The sequence below is a fragment of the Capsicum annuum genome, chromosome 5, assembly GCF_002878395.1.
Source record: "Capsicum annuum cultivar UCD-10X-F1 chromosome 5, UCD10Xv1.1, whole genome shotgun sequence".
In the NCBI taxonomy this organism is placed as follows: domain Eukaryota; kingdom Viridiplantae; phylum Streptophyta; class Magnoliopsida; order Solanales; family Solanaceae; genus Capsicum; species Capsicum annuum.
Window position 1 is genome coordinate 137,925,588 of NC_061115.1, and position 20,524 is coordinate 137,946,111.

Below are 20,524 nucleotides of genomic sequence, written 5' to 3' on the forward strand. Positions count from 1 at the left end.
ACAAAATCTGGAGGTAAAGCTAACTTATAAGCCACCTCACCAACTGTGTGAAGAATCTTAAAAGGGCTAATATATTTAGGACTGAGCTTTTTCTCCCCCAAACCTCATCATACCCTTCCTGGGCAATACACGGAGGAATACACAGTCACCAACTTGAAATCTCAAGGCATAGAGCCTATGGTTTGTATAGGCCCTCTGCCTACTCTGAACGACTCCCAATCTCTCATGAATCAACCTGAATCTATCTAATGACTCATAAAGCAAATCAGTACCACGGGGCCGGATCTCGAAAGTATCAAACCATCCAACTGGAGAATGACATATCCTACTATACAAAGCCTAAAAAACGCCATCTCAGTACTTGAATGATAGATGTTACTATACGCAAACTCTGGCATGGCTAAGTGTTGCTTCGACTAGCCTCTAAAATCCATAACATAGGCTTGGAGCATATTTTTAAGTACCTGAATAATCTGCTCAGATTGGCCATTGGTCTTCAAATGAAAGTTTGTACCAAGATCTACTTGAGTGCCCAACTCCTTTTGAAAAGCTCTTCAAAACCTCAAAGTAAACACAAAACCATGATTTAAAATGATAGAAATGGGCACAACATGCAAACGACCTATCTCCTGAACATAGATATGGGCCAACCTCTTAGCACTGAAGGACACTTGAACTGCAATGAAGTCTACTGACTTGGTACAATAATCAATAATGACCCAAATACCATTTAAACCACAGAAGTATAAGGCAAACCATTAACAAAGTCCATGGTAATCCATTCCCATTTCCACTCGAGAATGGGCAATCTCTGAGTCAAACCACCTGGTCACTGATGCTCGACCTTTACCTACTTACAACATAGGAAAAAAGCTACAAAGTTTACCATATCTTTCTTCATACCACTCCACCAATAATGATATCTCAAATCCCTATACATCTTGGCTGTGTTAGGGTAAACAAAATATCTAGAGCTATGAGCCTCATGCAAAATCAACTAAATTAAGTCACCAATCTGCGGAACACAAGTGCGACCATCAAATCTCAAAGCACCCTCTAAATCTATGGTGACCCTCTTGAACTCACTACTCAACACCTAATCACAAAGGAAGTAAAGCTTGCTATCCTCACACCTGCGATCTTAAATCTTCTTAAATAGAGAGGATATCACCTCTATACTAGCCAAAATCCTCCTAGGATCTAAAATATCAAGGTGAACTATCAAAATCCTTAATGAAGAGTCTATAATAACTAGCCTAGCCAATGAAGCTATGAACATCAGTTAGAGATGCAGGTCTATCCCAATCACAAATTTCCTCAATCTTAGCTAGGTCTACTATAATACCATCCTTAGACACCACATGTCTAAGGAATATTACCATATTAATCCAAAACTCGCACTTAGAGAACTTAGCAAAAAAACATATGATCTCTCAAAGTCTGGAGTACAATCCTAAAATACTGTGCATGCTCTTCCCTACTCCTCGAATACACAAGGATGTCATTAATGAACAGAATCACAACGGAATCCAAGTAAGTCCTAAATACTTGGTTGATCAAATCCCTGAAAGAATCTGGGGCATTAGTCAACCCAAATGACATCACTAAGAACTCATAATGACCATAATGGGTCCTAAAAGCTGTCTTTGGGATATCCTTTATTCAAATCCTTAATTGATGGTAATTAAACCTTAAATCAATCTTATAAAACACCACCTCACCCTGAAGCTGGTCAAATAAATCATCAATGTGAGGCATAGGATAATGATTCTTCACCGTCACCTTATTAAGTTACCTATAATCAATACACATATGTATGGAACTATCTTTCTTCTTCAAAAACAATCTAGGAGCTCCCCAAAGGGACATACTCAGTCTAATTAAAGTTTATAAAAAAGATCCTGAAGCTAAAAATTTAGCTCTTTAAGCTCAACAGGAGCCATACGGTAAGATTTCATAAGAAATATATTGGGTGCCAGACTCAAGATTAGTAGCAAAATCAATCTCAAGAATAAGGGGAATACCAGGCAGGTCGGTAGGGAACACATTAGGAAACTCACAAATAATAAGAAAAGAGTAAAGCAATGAACTCTCCACACTAGTATCACTAATATAAGAGAGATAAGACTCACAACCCTCAAAATAAGCCTCTTAGCATGAACATAAGAAATAATCCCCGTCGGCTCATGGCTAAATGCTCCTTGTCACACAACTGGGAGTATGCCAGGCATAGCTAAGGTAACAGTCATGGAAAAATAATCCATGTCCATATGATAGTGGGATAACCATTCCATGCATAGAATTATATCAAAATCCACCATATACTAAATAATAAGATCAGCATAAATATCAACATCACTAACTTTCACAACACATGATCTAAATACTTAATCCACTACTAAAAAATCATCCACGGGTGTAGATATGTACAATGGTAAAAATAATATATGATAAGACAAATTCACCATGGTGCATAATAAGAAATAATATAAGAATAAGTGGATCCCAAATCAAATAAAGCAAGAGCTGATGGACAGCACACCGTAATTATACCTGTAACAACAACTTATGAACTTTTAGTCTTGGGTCTAGTAGGTACTGCATACAACTAACCTAGACCACCACCTAGCTAGGCACCTAACTGACCCCTTGTACTGCTAGCCTAAGAACCACCTCAAGTACCCTGAGAACCACCCATACAACTATGAGAACCACCTCTAGCTAAAATATGAATAGATCTAATTAGGGAAAAAGCCTGTGCCAAAACAACAATTACCCTACAACAGGGGTACTCAGATCTGAGATGGATATAGTACCCTAGTATTTCTATCTGGGCTTATTTAGCCTTGTTTTGAGGATTTTTCTTATGATTAATGAGTAAATATTTGTATAATTGATAATATAAGTGTTAAAATAATTGATTAGAATGTTTAAGGTGTGTTTAAAACATGTTTGAAATCAATTTGGTCACTTAGAGTTTAGGCAAGAGAACTAATGCTACTAGGTTGAGCTATGTGTTGTTCTACTTGATCTCGATGGATTATATTGTGTGTAATGAGTCACTAAGGGTATGATTTTGTAGTTATGAGTGGAATAATTTGTTTATAGTATTTAAGGTTCAGTTGAAACAAGCCAAGAGACAAAATAATAAGTTTAATATCATAAGGACAAAACTAGTATTCTTAGCTTAAGATTCTAGTTCACTGTCCTGAATTGTATGTCAATTTGAGCTCTAATTCGTGGTTTTTGATGATATAGGATGCTTGGTGAGTTGATAATAATAATATATGGATCATAAAAAATTTGGATATCAAGTGGAATCAACACCACAAGTCTTGGAAAGGATGAACAAACACATGGAACAAGATTTGACAAAAATGGATGTTTTGGAGTCATTGGTGTGCCACGGACCTTTGTCACTGATTTAGGGCTAGTACATGGCCTTGAGGGAATAATAGAAAGTAAATTATAGCATATCACCACCATAATCTAATTGTACAAAACCTATGAACGGCGATATGGGTGTGTCATGCCGCTATGTCAAAATCGACAGTTGGTGTCCTCCTATAAATAGGACCATTAAACATTTTGTTACACATATTGGACTACCTTAAAACTTTGATAAAATATGGATAAAACTTAAATTAGGGGATTTATTCCATTACTTTGGTTTATTTATGGATTTTAACATGTGTTCTATCATTAAACTTACGGTTATGTCCATGAGCATCTAAATTTTTTTTCCAGGGTTAAGCCCAAGAACATGATTACTTTTGTTATGAATTGATTTGGTTTTGATTATTTATAATATTTGGTTGTTTATTTAACCTTGTTATTACTATTTTAAGAATTCGCAGCCCTTAAAATCATCCATTGTCATTTTATGAGCCCGAAAAGAGGAACTAGAGGATAGAATATAGGGTAAATAAAATAGGATTGTAATCTTCTATAGAAGGAAGTTATAATTTGCATTTAGGATAGAAATATACCTATATACCCTATTTGGTTCACTAATGGGATAAAATATGAATGCATTTAACTTAGTTATCACATCCCCACTCAATGATGTACTTGTATGTCTAAGTTAGATAGGTGATTAGAGGCTCGAAAGACCATAATCATCATATCAACCCCGTAAATTAACAACCAAGATAAGTAACATAACAAATAAAGTTTAATAGCATAGTCTGAATGTTCGCAAAGCCTTAACCTTGGAGTTCTCCCCATTGATTGTCCAAGACCTTTAATTTATCATATTATTAAGTTTACATTATTTCCAACTTCCAACTCTCTTGGTTACCTTCACACCAATGAAATTGCAATAGTTAAACTTGAATTGAATAGTTGTTAACATAAGTCTCTATGGGATTGATACTCGGCTTGTAAAAGGTCACTTTACTACTTGGTGGGACCAGGTACACTTTCGTGTGCGCTTGGGCGCAACAAGTTCTTGGTGCCGTTATCAGAGACTTGTAATTTGGAAAATGCTTTAGTTTTAATTTTACTATTTAGATTTCTTTGGTGCTGTTCACTTGGTCTTAGTTCTGACTTTACAGAAAATAGGTTTACTAGTTAGTAAAATGGCAAGGGATTAAGAATTGGTTGAACCAAACCCCGAGCCCGAACAACACTTACACAAATAGAGGAGAGAAGCAGTCTTTCTCTATTATATCCTACAAATACATGAGGTGAAGGATATTCCTACTCCCATGGATGAGGATCCACAAGCCCACAAGACAGTTCGCAAAGTGGAAATCCCACTTCCAACTAATATAACCTACGCTATTTGAAATCTAGATCCTAGAGAAAGATTTAAATTAAAACAAAACATGGTGCAGCTATTGTACAACAATGGAAAATTTATCGGTCTTTCACATGAAGACCCACAAGTCCACTGACAGAACTTTTTGGAGATCAGTGACACATTAATCCCTATAGGTGCATTAACTGACTATATAAGGCTGATACTTTTCCCTTTTCACTATTAGGAAAAGAAAAGAAATAATTGAACGCTGAGCCATAAGGTTCAATCACAACTTGGGATGACTTAGCATGGAATTTCCTCATTCATTTTTTTCCATATGGCAAGATTGTAAGACTTCACAGTGAGATTTTAAGATTCAAACAGAGGCTGGATGAAGAGGCCGGGTGAGAACCTATATCATGCTTGTGAGAGGCTTAAAGCTCTTATTAGGAGTCATCCACATCATTAGTAGTCCAATAAGGTACTAGCTCATACCTTTGTTAAGGCACTTGACGATAACATAAATATTTTTCTAGATTTGGATGCAGGTGGTCAAGCATTGGAAAATACATATGATGAGCTGTACACTTTGTTGAACTGGATTGCACAAGGAAATTTGGATTGGAATGGTGATGCCTTAAAAATATCAATGAAAAAGGATGCAAGTATGATTGAAGTTGATAGTATTACAACCTTAACCCCCCAACTATTATCTATACAGAATCAAATGATGACATAATTCAGTAAGTTGGTTGTATAGCAGTCTCAATTTAGGTGAATAAAGTGCAACAGATTTTGGCATGGTGTGAGGTATGTAGTAATAGTGGATACTTTATAGATATATGTGGTGCAAATCCTGAATAAGTTAATTTTATGGGGAATACTCAAAGGACAAATTATGCTAATGCCTATAACTAAAAGTGGCAGACTCAGGCACCAAATTACTCCTGGAACAATAATCATTAATATTAGAAGAAGCAAAACACACAGGCCAGTAAAATAGAGGAAATTTTAAATAAGATCACGGCCAACCAAAAACAAATGGCTTCTGAAATAAAAAATTTACAAGTACTTTAGAAGAAATTGGAGCATCAGTTAGGGAAATTACAGCAGGCATAAAACATCGGGACTTAAGGTGGTTTTCCAACTGATAATGAACCTTCTAAGAAAGTAATGGTAGTCATGTTGAGGGTTGGTAAAAAGTAGATTTTCCAACTGATAATGAACCTTCTAAGAAAGTAATGGTAGTCATGTTGAGGGTTGGTAAAAAGTAGGTTTACATACATCCAAAGACAAATAAGAAGGTAGATATAGAGTTGATTTCTCAAATAATTACAAAAAAAGTTATTGATTATTTAGGGAAGTGCTGAGAAGGAGAGACCATCACCACCATTTCCACAGAGGCTGAGAAAATTAAAGAAGGATGCATGCTTTAAGAAGTTCTTTGACACATTCAGAGAGTTTCACATTAACCTTCCTCTTTTAGAGGTTTTGCAGGAAGTGCCTAATTACGCTAAGTACTTGAAGGACTTGGTAAGTAATAAAATTAAGTTGTAGAATATTGAGATAGTAGCACTCACTGAGGAGTGTATCTTTGTGGTGATATAGAAAATGCCTAAAAAGCTTAAGGAACCTGAGAGGTTCATTCTCCCTATTCGTCTTGGTAACAATGAGGTGGTCCATATATTAAGTTATTTGGGGAAAGTAAAAATTTGATTCCCCTAGTAATGTTTAACACCTTAGGTTTGGGGAAGCCGAGACCGTGCTTTGTTCTACTCCAAATGGCTATTTAGACTATAGTCCATCTTGAAGGAGTCATCTAGACGTTCTCATCAAGGTTGGTAAGCTTATTATACCTACTGACTTTATTATTCTGGATTGTAAGGCATATGACAGGGTGTGGATTATCTTAGGATGTCCAATCTTGGTGATGAGTGGGTATTGATAGATGTGAGAGAGAGCATACTCACAATGAGGTTGTATGATGAAGTGGTAGTTTTCAAGGTTTATAAATTACTCAACACACTATCTCATTATAAATATTTGTTCATGATTATAGTGATGGAAGTAGATAAGTATGGGGTGGTGGATCCCGATCCACCAAAGACCTCTTCAGAATTTCTCATTGAGCTGCTTAAGCCATCAATACCTATGCCCAAAGGGATGATAGTTGATGATCCTGAAAAGGATATTGTTGAAGAAGTTGTTGAACTTGAAAGTTCACAATCAAGAGGTCAAAAATGAACAAGAAGATGGCCTCCACGTAGGAGAAAGAGGATAAAGGAAAATGGATGAGTAGTGATGTTGGGTCGTGTGACACTAAATCAGGCGCTGCTTGGGAGGAAACCAAGTTAAGGTTGGTATTTATTTTTTAGTACTTTTAGTTTTTACTTCAAGTGGTTTTTGTTTTGTTGAGTCACAAGTTGATGGAAAGTTTGAGTACCAAAAACCTGAGATAAAAAACATGGGTGAAGACTAAATGTGGGGTCCACAGACCCTATTACTTATAAAAAATGCTACTAGCTAGGTCAAGAGGCCTCAAAGAGTATTTCTATATCTACTTTTAAGCATATTTTGGAGACAAAGTAGATTTTTAAGTGTGGGGTGGGGAAATTCCTATTGTGTCGAGTGAGGTAATGCGGTAGTTCTTGAGTCTTATTTGTTTTTTCTAGTTTTGGATAAATTTGAAAAGAAATACAAAATAGATTTTCTCTTTTAAATTTTTAGTTTTTTGAGTTAGTTGGTAGGTTCACACTTCACCCACCCTGTGGTTGTTCTTTTCAGTTCTTTTCCACGGGAATTCCCTTTGAACCTAGTATTCTTTTTCTTTTTAGGAGTAATTTTAAATTTCTTGTGTAGGACTAGTGAGATGTCCTTGTTAGTGCTATGCGTGATTACATGATATAAGTGGTTTTAAATGTAAAGAGCATGTTGGTTGTGTGAATTATTACTTTTGAGACTCCTAAGCTCTAGTTTATGACTCTTGAACTTCTTGGCTTAATGTTGAATTCATGTGATTATTTGGTTAAGTGTCTATAATGATCCTACTTGAGTTGAGCATATGCTATGCGTGTTTAAGGGTATTATGTATTTCTTGTTGTATTTGATGTCTAGAACTTATCTAGTGTATGTTCAAAGCGAAATAAAGAATATGGGTTTAGGAGATGATATAGGTATTTTTTTCTAGCCATATTTCACAACCTCTCTTTTACCTACCCTAATGCATAATCTTAGTTAGACCTGTTGAGCCTTTAGATTATTTTCTTTGACAACCTCCAATGTAGTCTGTATCCCCTTCTTTGATTGACCATTATTTGATCCAAAGCTCCTAAGAGCTTTAGTTTAAAATAAATTGAGTTATGGAGTTTGAAATTCAAGTAGGGAAAAGGTAAAAGTGAATCCCACAAGAAATAACTATTGGTATTGAAAATCTATATGTCTTTTGGTCAGGAGTTGTGTAATAAAAAGGATAAAGATTGTTCAAATTGAATAATATGTGCATTAATAACAGTTCCACCCTATTGTTGGTGAATTAGCTTAATAAGATGGGGCTAAAGAAAAAATATGTGTAAAGGTAGATAAAATGGAAGTGTGTTTGTTAGAGGTGGATTGAATGAAAATTATGAAGTATTAAAGCGCTTAGGGAAGATAGTCACTATTATTGGCCAGAATAGTTTCTACCTATCCCTTAGCTTACATTACAACCATAAATACTTATTTGATCCTGATCCTTAACATTCTGATATTAGTGGAGTACTACACTAAGGACAAGCCTATGGTTCATCTTATGTAACTTGTGAATTCTTTATGAAAGTGAAATAATTTTATTCTTGTACCCATTGTGTGATAAACTGCATCTATCTGAGTGAACATGAGTAACTCTCTTGTGGTGAGAGGGAACATATTTAATGATAGTTGGGTGATTTGTATGATGTCTTTTATTGAGCAATATGTATGAATTTTCCAACTTGGTGAGTCAATTATAAAGGCTAGGATGTTTTGGAGTAACGTTCTTGAGGTTTCAATTGTGTATAACATGCTTAGTATAAGGACTTTCATTCTGTGTAGTCATTGTAGTAATAGATTGAATTTCTTTCTTGTATTATAAGTGTGGAGTTTCTTATGATTATGATGATTATATTAAAGATTTGTTCGAAGAAGAACAAAGCTTTAAGTGTGGGGTGATGATCCGAGGTAGATTTATGCACCTCAGTGTTGCTATCCGGGCTTATTTAGCCTTGTTTTGAGTTTAACAATGTTTAAGGTGTGCTTCAAATAAGTTTGGAATCAATTTGGTCACTTAGAGTTTAGATGACAAAACTAGTGATACTAGCTTAAGCTATGTGTTGTTCTAGTTGATCTTGATGGATTCTACTGTGTGTAATGAGTCACTAAGGGTATGATTATGTAATTATGAGTGGAATAACTTGTTTATAGTTTTTAAGGTTCAATTGAAAAATCCAATAGACAAAACAATAAATTAAAGATCAAAAGGACAAAACTAGTATTCTTAGCTTAAGATTCTAGTTCATCGTCTTGAATTGTATGTCGTTTTGAGCTCTAATTTGCAGTGTTTGATACTATACAATGCTTGGTGAGTTGATAATGATTATATATTAATTATAAAAAAGTATTAAATCAAGTTTAAACTACACCACAAGGCTTGAAAAGGATGGACAAACACATGGAACAAGATTTGACAAAAAATGAACGTTTTGGAGTCTTTTGCGTGCCACAGATCTTAGTCACCGATTTAGGGAGATGCCACGGAATTGGGGGAATTATAGGGAGTATATTAAATTGTATCACCACCATAATGGTATGCCATGGATCCAAGTCACCACGATATGGGCGTGACACGCCGCTATGTCAAAATAGGCAGCTTGTGTCCTCATATAAATAGGACCCTTAAAAATTATGTTACACACCTTGGACAACCTTGAAACTTTTAGGGAGGCTGGAGAACACATAAATTAGGGGTTTTTATTCCATTATTTTTTTTTATGGATTTTAACATGTATTGTGTCATTGCAATTACGGTTATGTCCATGAGCGGCTAAACACCCTTTTCCGGTGTTAAGGCCAAGAACATGATTACTCTATTTATGAATTGATTTGGTTTTGATTATTTATCATATTTGGTTGTTTATTTATCCTTGTTATTACTGTTTTAAGGATTTGCGACCTTTATAATATATTTATTGTCATCTTGTGAGCCCTAAAGGAGGAACAAGAATATAGAATGTGGGGTAAATAGAATGGGATTGTAATCCTTTACAAAAAGAAGTTAGAATTTGCATTTACGATAGAAATATACCTTCGTGCCCTATTTTTTCATGTAAGGGATGAAATATGAATGCATTTAACTTAGTTCTCACATTCATAATCAATGATGTAGTTGTGGGTCTAAGTTAGATAGGTGATTAGAGGTTCTAAAGACCATAATCATAATATTAACCATGTGAATCATCAACCAAGATAAGTAACATAACGAATGAAGTTAAATAGCATAGTATGATTGTTCGCAGAGACTTAACCCTATATTTCTTCCCACTAATTGTCCAAGGCCTTTAATTTACCATATTGTTAAGTTTATTTTATTTCCAACTTCTAACTTTCTTGGTTACCTTCGCACCAATGAAATTACAATAGTTAAACTTGAATTGAATAGTTGTAAACACAAGTGTCTATAGGATCGATACTTTCCTTGTAAAAGTCCACTTTACTACTTAGTGGGACCACATAAATTTGCATGTGTGCTTGGGTTCAACATAATCATGCACCAAATGATCAAAAGACACACATCTCAAACATGCTCTCAGAGATGCACCAAAATGAACTGATTCGGCTGACCCGGAATAACCACCACGGCTTGAATATATAGAAGGCATACCCCTTAAAGACTGGCCACTTCCTTGACCAGCGTGATCACTAGAACTAGATTGACCTTCATTATTAATCTGAAAATCTTCCCAAACCGGTCGACTAGGCTGACCTTGAGGCTGATAGGATGGACGCGGAGAAACCACCATGAGAACCACTGCCTCTAAATTGGGAACAACTATGGTTTCCACTAAAAATGCCCTAAAATCTAAGCCTCTTATTGTTTCCCCCTTAGACCTCTTGATGCATCTCCTCCATCACTCGAGTATGATCCAAAACCTCAGCAAAAGATCTACTCGTAACGACTAATATTTGAGTAGGCATATGAATAGGGAGTCTCAACCTTTTAATGAAATAATGAACCCTATCATACTCAGTGTCTAGAATAGAAATCGCATGCCTATCTAACTCATGAAAATGAGCCTCATACTCTGCAACTGTCATGAAGCCCTACCTTAACCTAGAGAGCCAATTCCTCAAATGATCTCTAAGGCTGCGAGGCATATATTTATCCATAAACATCTCAGAGAATTGAGTCCAGGACAAAGAAAAAGATCCAACTGGTCTAGAATCCATATAAACTCTCCATCAATGATGAATAGAAAATACCAACTAAAATGTGGTTTAATCCACACCACGAGTTACAATAAAACCCAAATTATGGAGCCTATCCCCACAAGCAAGCAAAAACTCATATGAATCCTTACCCGGAGCACCAGAAAATCTAGGCAAAGCCAATGTCAAGAATCTACCCAACATCTTTTGCTCCTCAGAAACATAGCAAGCTGGGCAACTACTGGCTGAGAAACTACCAACTAAGGAACTACCTATGCAGGAGGAACCTTAATTCTAAGTTCTACAGCTATAGGCTGCGCCTCTTCCTCAGTACCACTCTGATTAGTATACTATGCACTATCAGATGACAAACCACCAACTATCCTTAAAAGCTAAATCAAGTCATCTCTAAGAAATGATTAAGGAATAAACCTTGGTGGGGACTGGGTTGGTTTCTGGTCCACCGGTGACTGCGGTAGAAGAATCTCTAACTCAGGAGCGAGAATATGATCTAGGGAAGGAGGCCTGTCCTGGACCTTAGCTGTGGAAACATCACACAGCTGTTCATGACCTCTAGGTTATCCATGAATAGGATTAGGATCCCTAGGCTCGATCTCGGTACCCTCGTCTGATGTAGCGATAGTACGTGTCCTGGCCATCTGCAAAAGAGTAATGTTAAATGAATACTATACAAACCAACTAAGACTCTTAGCACGAATCAAGTGAAAAATGTAATGAACATCCTAATAATGTCCCATAGCCTCCCAAAGATAGGAAACGTACGTCATCATTTTGATCCACATAACTCTACTATACAGTTGCTCTTGTACTAAAAATACCGATCTAACCTAGGCTCTGATACTAACTTGTCATGACTCGATTTATGAGTCATGATGGCACCTACTAAATTCCTTCAGTAGGTAAGCCAAACTATAACTTAGAGCTAACGCAATGGGTTAATTTGACAGGAAATGCCAATATAAGTGAAATAAAGAAACATAATTTATAAATAAATAAAGTTTTGAAATAGATAAAAACAATTCATACAAGATACCAATCCCACGACCTAGTAGAGCAGTACAAGAGCATCGAGTAATATTAAAATATAGCTTAAGTATCTGGAATAGTTAATACATCTATCTTGAAACAAAGGGATGAATATAAAAATAAAGGAAAACGACTTGATCTAATAATTAATAACGGTAACTAATGCTCGGAACTTCACCAAAAAGGTATAGAAGTATAGTATTAGTATCAAAACAATGGGTACTCAGTAGGCATCATTATCTTACTGATCTAAATCATGATATAAGAATGAAAAAGTGTAAGATAGCATAACTAATTCAAGGTACAGAATCGAACCTGAGTCATCTCCATCATCACTATAAGTAAATAGAGCATAAAATAAAATAATAACAATGACAAAACATAAAGAATCAAGTATAATCAAGCATAACAACAAAATTGGCACCCAAATGCCAACTGGTGCAGAAAAGGAAAGAACTCGTCACAGACTCCCATATGAGTGGAGAGTTCACTAAAGAGAAGAATAGTATAAGTATGCATCATTTACAACTATCTACCATCATCATTTAACTATCACTCTATAATTTCCATCATTTGGCATTATGCCATCACCTAGCAATTTTCCAACATTATCCCATAATTCACAAATTATCAGTTAGTCACCAATTGTCCACTAAGCACTATTTATTCACTATTAATTCCTAAACAATTATACCTCACTTTATCATTTCATCATGTCATACCAAATACCCAGACTTGAACCGGTAATAGGCCAAGGAAACTATGTACCCTCTTCATCGAGATTTGAGGAAGTAGTCTTTCAATGAATTCAATCTTTCCTCGATCAACTTCACTTCTTTTGGATAAAATATTATTCCCTAATATGTTTCCCTCTTTCACCATGATGTGGCATTTTTTAAAGTTAAGGACAAGGCTGACTCTTCACAACACTGTAGTGCATTGCTCAAGTTCATCAAGAAATTATCGAATGAATCACCTACCACTGAAAAACTATCCATAAGTATTTTCTAAGCTTCTTACACTATGTCCGAGAAAGTAGACATCATACACCTTTGAAAGGTGGTCGGTGCATTACACAATTTGAACGATATCTCTTAAAAGCTAAGGTTCTATATGGGAAAGTGAATGTCAATTTTTGTTGATCATGCAATTTATATTTTATTGTAACCTAAGTATCCATCAAAGAAGCAATACTAACCGTTTCCTGCCAACTGGTCCAGCATTTGGTTCCTAAAGGGCATTGGAAATGATCTTTTAGCGTACAGGAATTCAATTTCTTATAGTCCATGCATACCCTCAACACTGTCATTGGTAGAATCAAATTATTTTTCTCATTGTCCACTATAGTCATAACTCCTTTCATGGGGACACAATGGATTAAGACTTTTCATGTCATTCCCATTTAGCTTTGATTCAGATCCCTTCATTGTTTTCTTTCTTACCCATTTACTGGCAGAGATCAGGTAAACCACTCCCATATCTAGCTACATTATTATTTCCTTCTTCACCACTTCTTTTATTGGCAGGTTAAGTATACATTGATGATCAATATTAGAAGTACAATCTTCGTCTAACTGGATCTTATGAGTACAAATACCCGATGGGATGCCTATGATTTCGTCAATCGTCCACCCAATATCCATTTTATATCTTTTCAACATTGATACAAGAGCATAAATTTGATGCTCCACCATATCAAATGCAATGATCACTAGTAAAGTATTACTTTCACTTAAGAATACATATCGAAGATAGCCTGGTAGCTTCTTCAACTCTAACATTGACAGTTTTTCAATAGAAGGTTTTGCAGGCAGTGTTGGCTTATTTATCAGGTCCAAGTATAGATTATTAGGAGCATATGAATACGATCCTGTTCTATTCAATGCACACAAAGTCTCATCATACTATTCAATTCTTTTGCTATCAAAATTCATTAAGACTGCAGCCAAGGTTTCCATAAAATTTTTTTCTTTAACCAGTACCACTAGATCAACCTCATCTACAACATCAATAATTGAGAATACACTCCTCTCCCTTGGTTGATTCATAGATTGACAAATATTGAAATTAACTTCTTCATCATTGAGCTTGAATTGTAGATCATTCCACTCCATATCAATGAACACTCTCTTGGTTGATAAAATGGCCTATACAAGAATATGGGCACTTCAAAGTCCACTTTGCAATTGAGGATTACAAAGTCTATATGGAATATAAATTTGTCCACTTTCACTAGAACATCATAGAGAATACCAATCGGTCTCTTCATAGATCGATCTGCCATTAATAAACTCATAGATATTGGTTTAGGAGTCCCTAAACCCAACTGCTTATAAATTGATAATGGAATGAGGTTAATACTTGCCCCTAAATCATAAAGTGTTTTAGCAAATCTAAATGCTCCAATCATATGCAAAATAGTGAATGCTCTTGGATCAGATTTTTTCGGCACTAGTAATGTAGTAGCAGTGGCATTGCAATGATGAAGATTATTCATAAGATCTTAACTTACCGTTCTCTTCTTTGTAACATAGTCCTTAATGAATTTATCATATCCCAGCATCTATTCTAACACCAAAACCAAAGGTACATTCACCGACAACTGCTTTAATATAGCCATGAACTTGCTAAACTTGCTCTCATCTTTTTTCTTCTTTAACTTCTGTGGAAAGGGAGGTGGAGGTCTCAATATTCTATTTACAGATACCTCCACCTCCTTTTATTTTCCATATCCTACATCTATGGAAATTTTATATTTTGATGTTTTCTCTACTTCCACGCTCTTCTCCTACAAATCTCCTAGCTTCTTAGACACAGCTAGTATAGCCATACATAAACCGTCATTTCTCAAATTCTAAATTGTAGCACTTGGTAACATTTCTCTCTTATTTTGATTAAACATTGCTAATAGTTGGATCATTTTCTACTCTAGATACTTAATAAAGGTGTATGAGAGTTAACTAATTGGCTTATGGTCAACAAATCACTCTACATTTCGTTGACACCTGGATAGGTTGACTCCACCCCTTTCAATAATTTAGCCATCATGGCCTCCATATACATCTTCTCAGAATCATTTTCTATATTGTCATAGCCCCCAAGTGGTACATATAATCTGTATTGATCACCTTTATTCTTTCAGCTTCCTTGGTCACGATCTCTATAACCAACCTTAACGTAATAATTATCCTGTTGATAGTTTTGACCTTAGTTTTGTTGGCCACCGGTTGGTTATTCAACTAATTATCTTCCTCAACAGAATTGAATTCAACTATCCTACTATGTGACCCTACATTTTTTACTTTTTCTACCTTTCCCAAGAGCAAATCTATTTGTCTTTATGTGAGCTATATCCTGATTATGTTCCTCTCCTCTTTGGCGTTTCTCCGCCGATATCCCACTTGAGTAAGTGTTGCTTTCTACCTCAGAATCCCTCGTATGCCATGCCCTACTTATATTTGTTAATCTATCCAAAATATTTATAGTCTCAGAAAAAGTGCAATCCATAAATTCTCCTCCAATGATATTGTCCAAAATTGGTGTTGTATTTGAGTTCAAAGACCTATAAAATGTCTCCATCAAATGTTCATCAGTCAGTTTATGATTCGGGCACTGCATCAACTTTTTTTAAACCTCATATATATTTTATGAAGATCCGCATTATGTAGCTTTCTAAAGTTGCTGATCTCATCCCTTAACTATAAGATTCTGGAATGCGAAAAGAACTTTTCTAGGAAAGCTCCTTTTAGTTGCCTCTAGTTAGTTATAGAATCGAGTGCCAGCTCAGTCAGCGATAGAGTTGCCACCCTAGACAGATACAATAAAAACAACCTCAGAAAAATTGTACTTGTCCCACTTCAGGATAGCTGAATGACTTATAGATATTGATGAAATTCACCAAATACATATTAGGATTATCTCCAGGTAATCCACCAAACAACCTTTCAAGTTGAGCAGTTGAATCATCGCTAGTAACATTAAAGTTTACTCCAGGATCCAATAGTGGTGGAATGATTGCTCTTGTTGCATCAGCTCCATCCAAATCAACATATCATAATCCAGAGAAAACTACACCACAGGCTATTTGTGCCCTCTTCCCTCTTCATCTTACCTTCCAATTTTGGTTAGCTGATGTTATATTTTTAGCATATCACCTATTTATTGGATCAATCAACTCATCATCTACCAAGTCCTCATCATCCACATTTGGTACATATCCGACTACATTGATATTCTGTTGGTTGACTTATGCAGCGGCCAAAGTAACCAATTCTTTGGCCTCTTATTGTTCTGCCATATTCATTCTCAGAGTTCATTAAGGTTCCAAATTATAAGGTAATAATGGATCCCCTGACCTACTGGTTTGTGCATGAACAATCAATAGCCTACAAACATAAAAAAAAAAGTAAAATCGGGAAACTTGACTAAGAGTTAAGTAATACACATAAAATTAATTGACAAACGTATTTCCCAACAATGACACCAAATTTGATATGCCTAAATTACAGCTCTTCAAAAAGAGCATAAGTGATTTTGTCAAATATATAACCCAACAGAGGTCGAAACCCACGGGAAATAAGGTGTTAATTAAGTTGTATGCTTATTAATAGATTGTTATCAAAAGTTTCCAGCGATAAAGGGGGGTTTTATTAAGAGTATCACTTTGATGAATTTAGTGTAGTAAAGACTAATGTTTTCTTTAAAACATGTGAACAAATAAGAATTAAGAAACTAAGGTTAGTTTCACCAAGGTGTTTCAATACTAAGGGTTTTGGTTTTTATAAAACTCTATATCAACAATTACAATTATAGAGAAGTTTGCATAGATGTCCCATCCAATTGTTTTCAACCTTCAAAGATGGATTAACTTTAATTTTTTCAAACATAAAGTGACACATTAGTGCAACAAATAATTCACCAAGAGATTGATTTGTTTAGGGCATCAATCTTGAGATTAGCTGAACTATTTAGACTATTTAAAAATCATAAATTAGGTGTAATTGGTTTAGTTGCTCATCCTTTAGGTAAAATCTCTATTCTAGGATTGATTATGGCTTAATTGACATCTATAAAATAGATTTAGATACCTTATCCTAGTTTGATGTAGAATTTGCCTTGTAATGGATTTTGGGGATTTAGAAGTGGGATCTTTAACCTACCTTAGGTGAAGATTTGTGTTAGCTTTTGGAAATCTTTTATACATTTGTTGTACGTCTTGAAAATGCTTATTGAGGTTATATTGAGAAACTTTGATATTTGATGGTTATGATGGGTTGACATTGAGAGATGATGCTTATTAATTATGCTAGTGACTAGCGATTATGCTATTGATTATGCTAGTGACCTTGCTACTAATTGTGCTAGATATTATGTTATTGATTATGTTAGTGACTATTCTATTGATTATTCTACCTATTATGCTATTGATTATGCTAGTGATCATACTTATTTATTATGCTAGCGATTATACTATTGATTATGTTAGTGATCATGCTAGTAATTATGTTATTGGTTATGATAATGGTGATATAATTATCGGTTCAAGTTTGGATATTTATGATGTATATACTTGGCTCAAGTTTGGAAGATGATTATGATATTGCTCACATACATATATTGATACTCGGTTCGAGTCCAGAGGATGATTATTTTATTGAGTACTTATCGATCCAAGTTTGGGAAATTTACTATGATATTGATCATGATATTAGTGATACGACATTGATGACTTTAGGGTGTAATAGTAGAGAATAGGGATTATGCTAGCGATTATACTATTGATTATGTTAGTGATCATGCTTATTGATTATGCTAGTGATTATGTTATTGGTTATGATAATGATTATATAATTATCAATTCAAGTTTGGATATATATGATGTATATACTGGGTTCAAGTTTGGAAGATGATTATGATCTTACTCACATACATATATAGATACTTGGTTTGAGTCTGGAGGATGATTATTTTATTGACTACGTACTTATCGATCCAAGTTTGGGAAATTTACTATGATATTGATCATGATATTAATGATATGGCATTGATGACTTTAGGGTGTAATAGTAGAGAATAGGGATTCTAGCTAAGTCTAAAAGTGAGAAAATGGATATAATGAGGCATGACATAGATAGATACGAGTAGTATCATGGAAAATGGGAAACGATGGTGGTTCAGTTTATGCTTTACCCTTGAGGCTTATGGGGATCTGAGTTGGATTATTTACTTTTTTTGCCCCTATTGAATTATGGGTGCTAATTTTGTAGTTATAATTGCATGTGTTTTATGTTATCATTTTGGTTTATTTAATTATTGTGTACAACAATGTTGGAGTTAGTTCAGGTTCACTTTCTTACCTTGACTTAGTTATGTTATATTTTTATTTATCATGATTTAGCTAAGTTGGCCGATGATGCCTATTGAGTACCTATGGTTTTGGTACTCATACTACACTTTTATTCCTTTTTAGTGCAGATCCAAGTACTAGTTGCCGCCGTTGATTTGAGGATCGTGCTGTGTTGGGGTTTGGAGATATTGTGAGCTCTTAGAGTCGAAGTCTCCCTATTTCCTTCTATCTTATTTATGTCTAGTCTTTTGTTTCGAGATATATTTTAATGGCTATTTAGAACTTGAGTTGTATTTATATAGAAGATCTTATACTGGCTCCACCACGTCGCGAGATGGTTATCTGTATTGTTGATTACCTCTGGTCTATTTCGATTGCTTTGCTTATTTATAAGTTACTACTGTCTATTTTTGCCTCTTTTGGGCATTTTTCACTAAGTTAACCCACTGCGAACAGCTCTAGACTATGGTTCATCTTACCTACTAGTAGGATTTGGTAGGTACCATCATGACTCATAAATTGGGTCGTGACAGCACAACCCTTAAATATTGCATATGTACCTCCCTACTCCTCGAATACACAAGAATGTCATCAATGAAAAAGATCACAAAGGATTCCAAAAAAGACATGAACACGCGGTTGATCAAATCTACGAACGTTGTTAGGGAATTGGTCAACCCAAAAGACATCACCAAGAACTCATAATGGCCATAGTGAGTCCTAAAGGTTGTCTTTAGAATGTCTTCATCCTGAATCCTTAACTGATGGTAACCTGACCTCAAGCCAATCTTAGAGAACATTGTTGTTCCCTGAAGCTTGTTAAATAAACCATCAATACGAGGTATAGGATACATATTATTCTTAGTTGCCTTCTCTTTCTTAACAAACAAGACAGGTGCACCCCAAGGCAACATACTGGGTCTAATGGAACCCTTACCCAGAAGATCCTGAAGGCAAGAATTCAGCTCCTTAAGCTTGGCGGATCCATACGATAAGGTGCCTTTGAAATAGGTTTGGTGCCCGGTTCAAGATCAATAATAAACTCAATATCATGCTCAGGAAGAAGACCAGGTAGATCGGTAGGAAAAATATTAGGAAAATCACAGCTATAGCAATAAAATCAAGCAAAGGACTCGTCATACTAACATCACAAATATAGGATAGATAAGACTTGCAACCCATTGATATAAATCTCCTACTCCGAACATAATAAATAATCCTCATGGGATCATGGCTAAAAAATCCATGCCACACAATTGGGGATAAGTCGGGCATTTCTAAGGTAATTGTCTTGGACAAATAATCCAAGATCGCATGATAGGAGGATAACCAATCCATGCCCAGAATCACATCAATATCCACAATATTTAACACAATAAGATCAGCCTGAGTATCAAACTCTTTAATAGTCACAACACATAATCTATAAATCGAATCCACTACTAAAAAATTACCCACGGGAATAGATACACAAAATGACCCAAATAAAGAATCCCAAGATAACTCTAACTGCGGTGCATAATAAAAAGACACAAAAGAATAAGTGGATCCCGAATTAAACATATAAAAGCTAGCTGATGCCACAGTAAGATAAAACCTGTAATAATAGGATTTGAAGACTCTACCTCCGATCTACCAGGTACAACATATAAATGACCTTGCCTGCCACCTGGCTAGACATAAATTTGATCTCCTACCCTATCTGCCTAAAAACCTCCATGAGCACCTTGGGAACCACTCTGACTACCATGCATACCACCTCTAGCCAGGGTTATATAACCCTAATCGATAGAACACTCTGAGATATAAGTATAATTTTCGTATGTTTAAAACCCTCTCTAGAGAAATAGGCAAAGGACCTATAATTATAAATGCCCCAGGCATTGTACCATATCAAGAAGATTCAGCTGACCCAGAACCTTAACTTGAAGGCTGACAACTACTCTAGC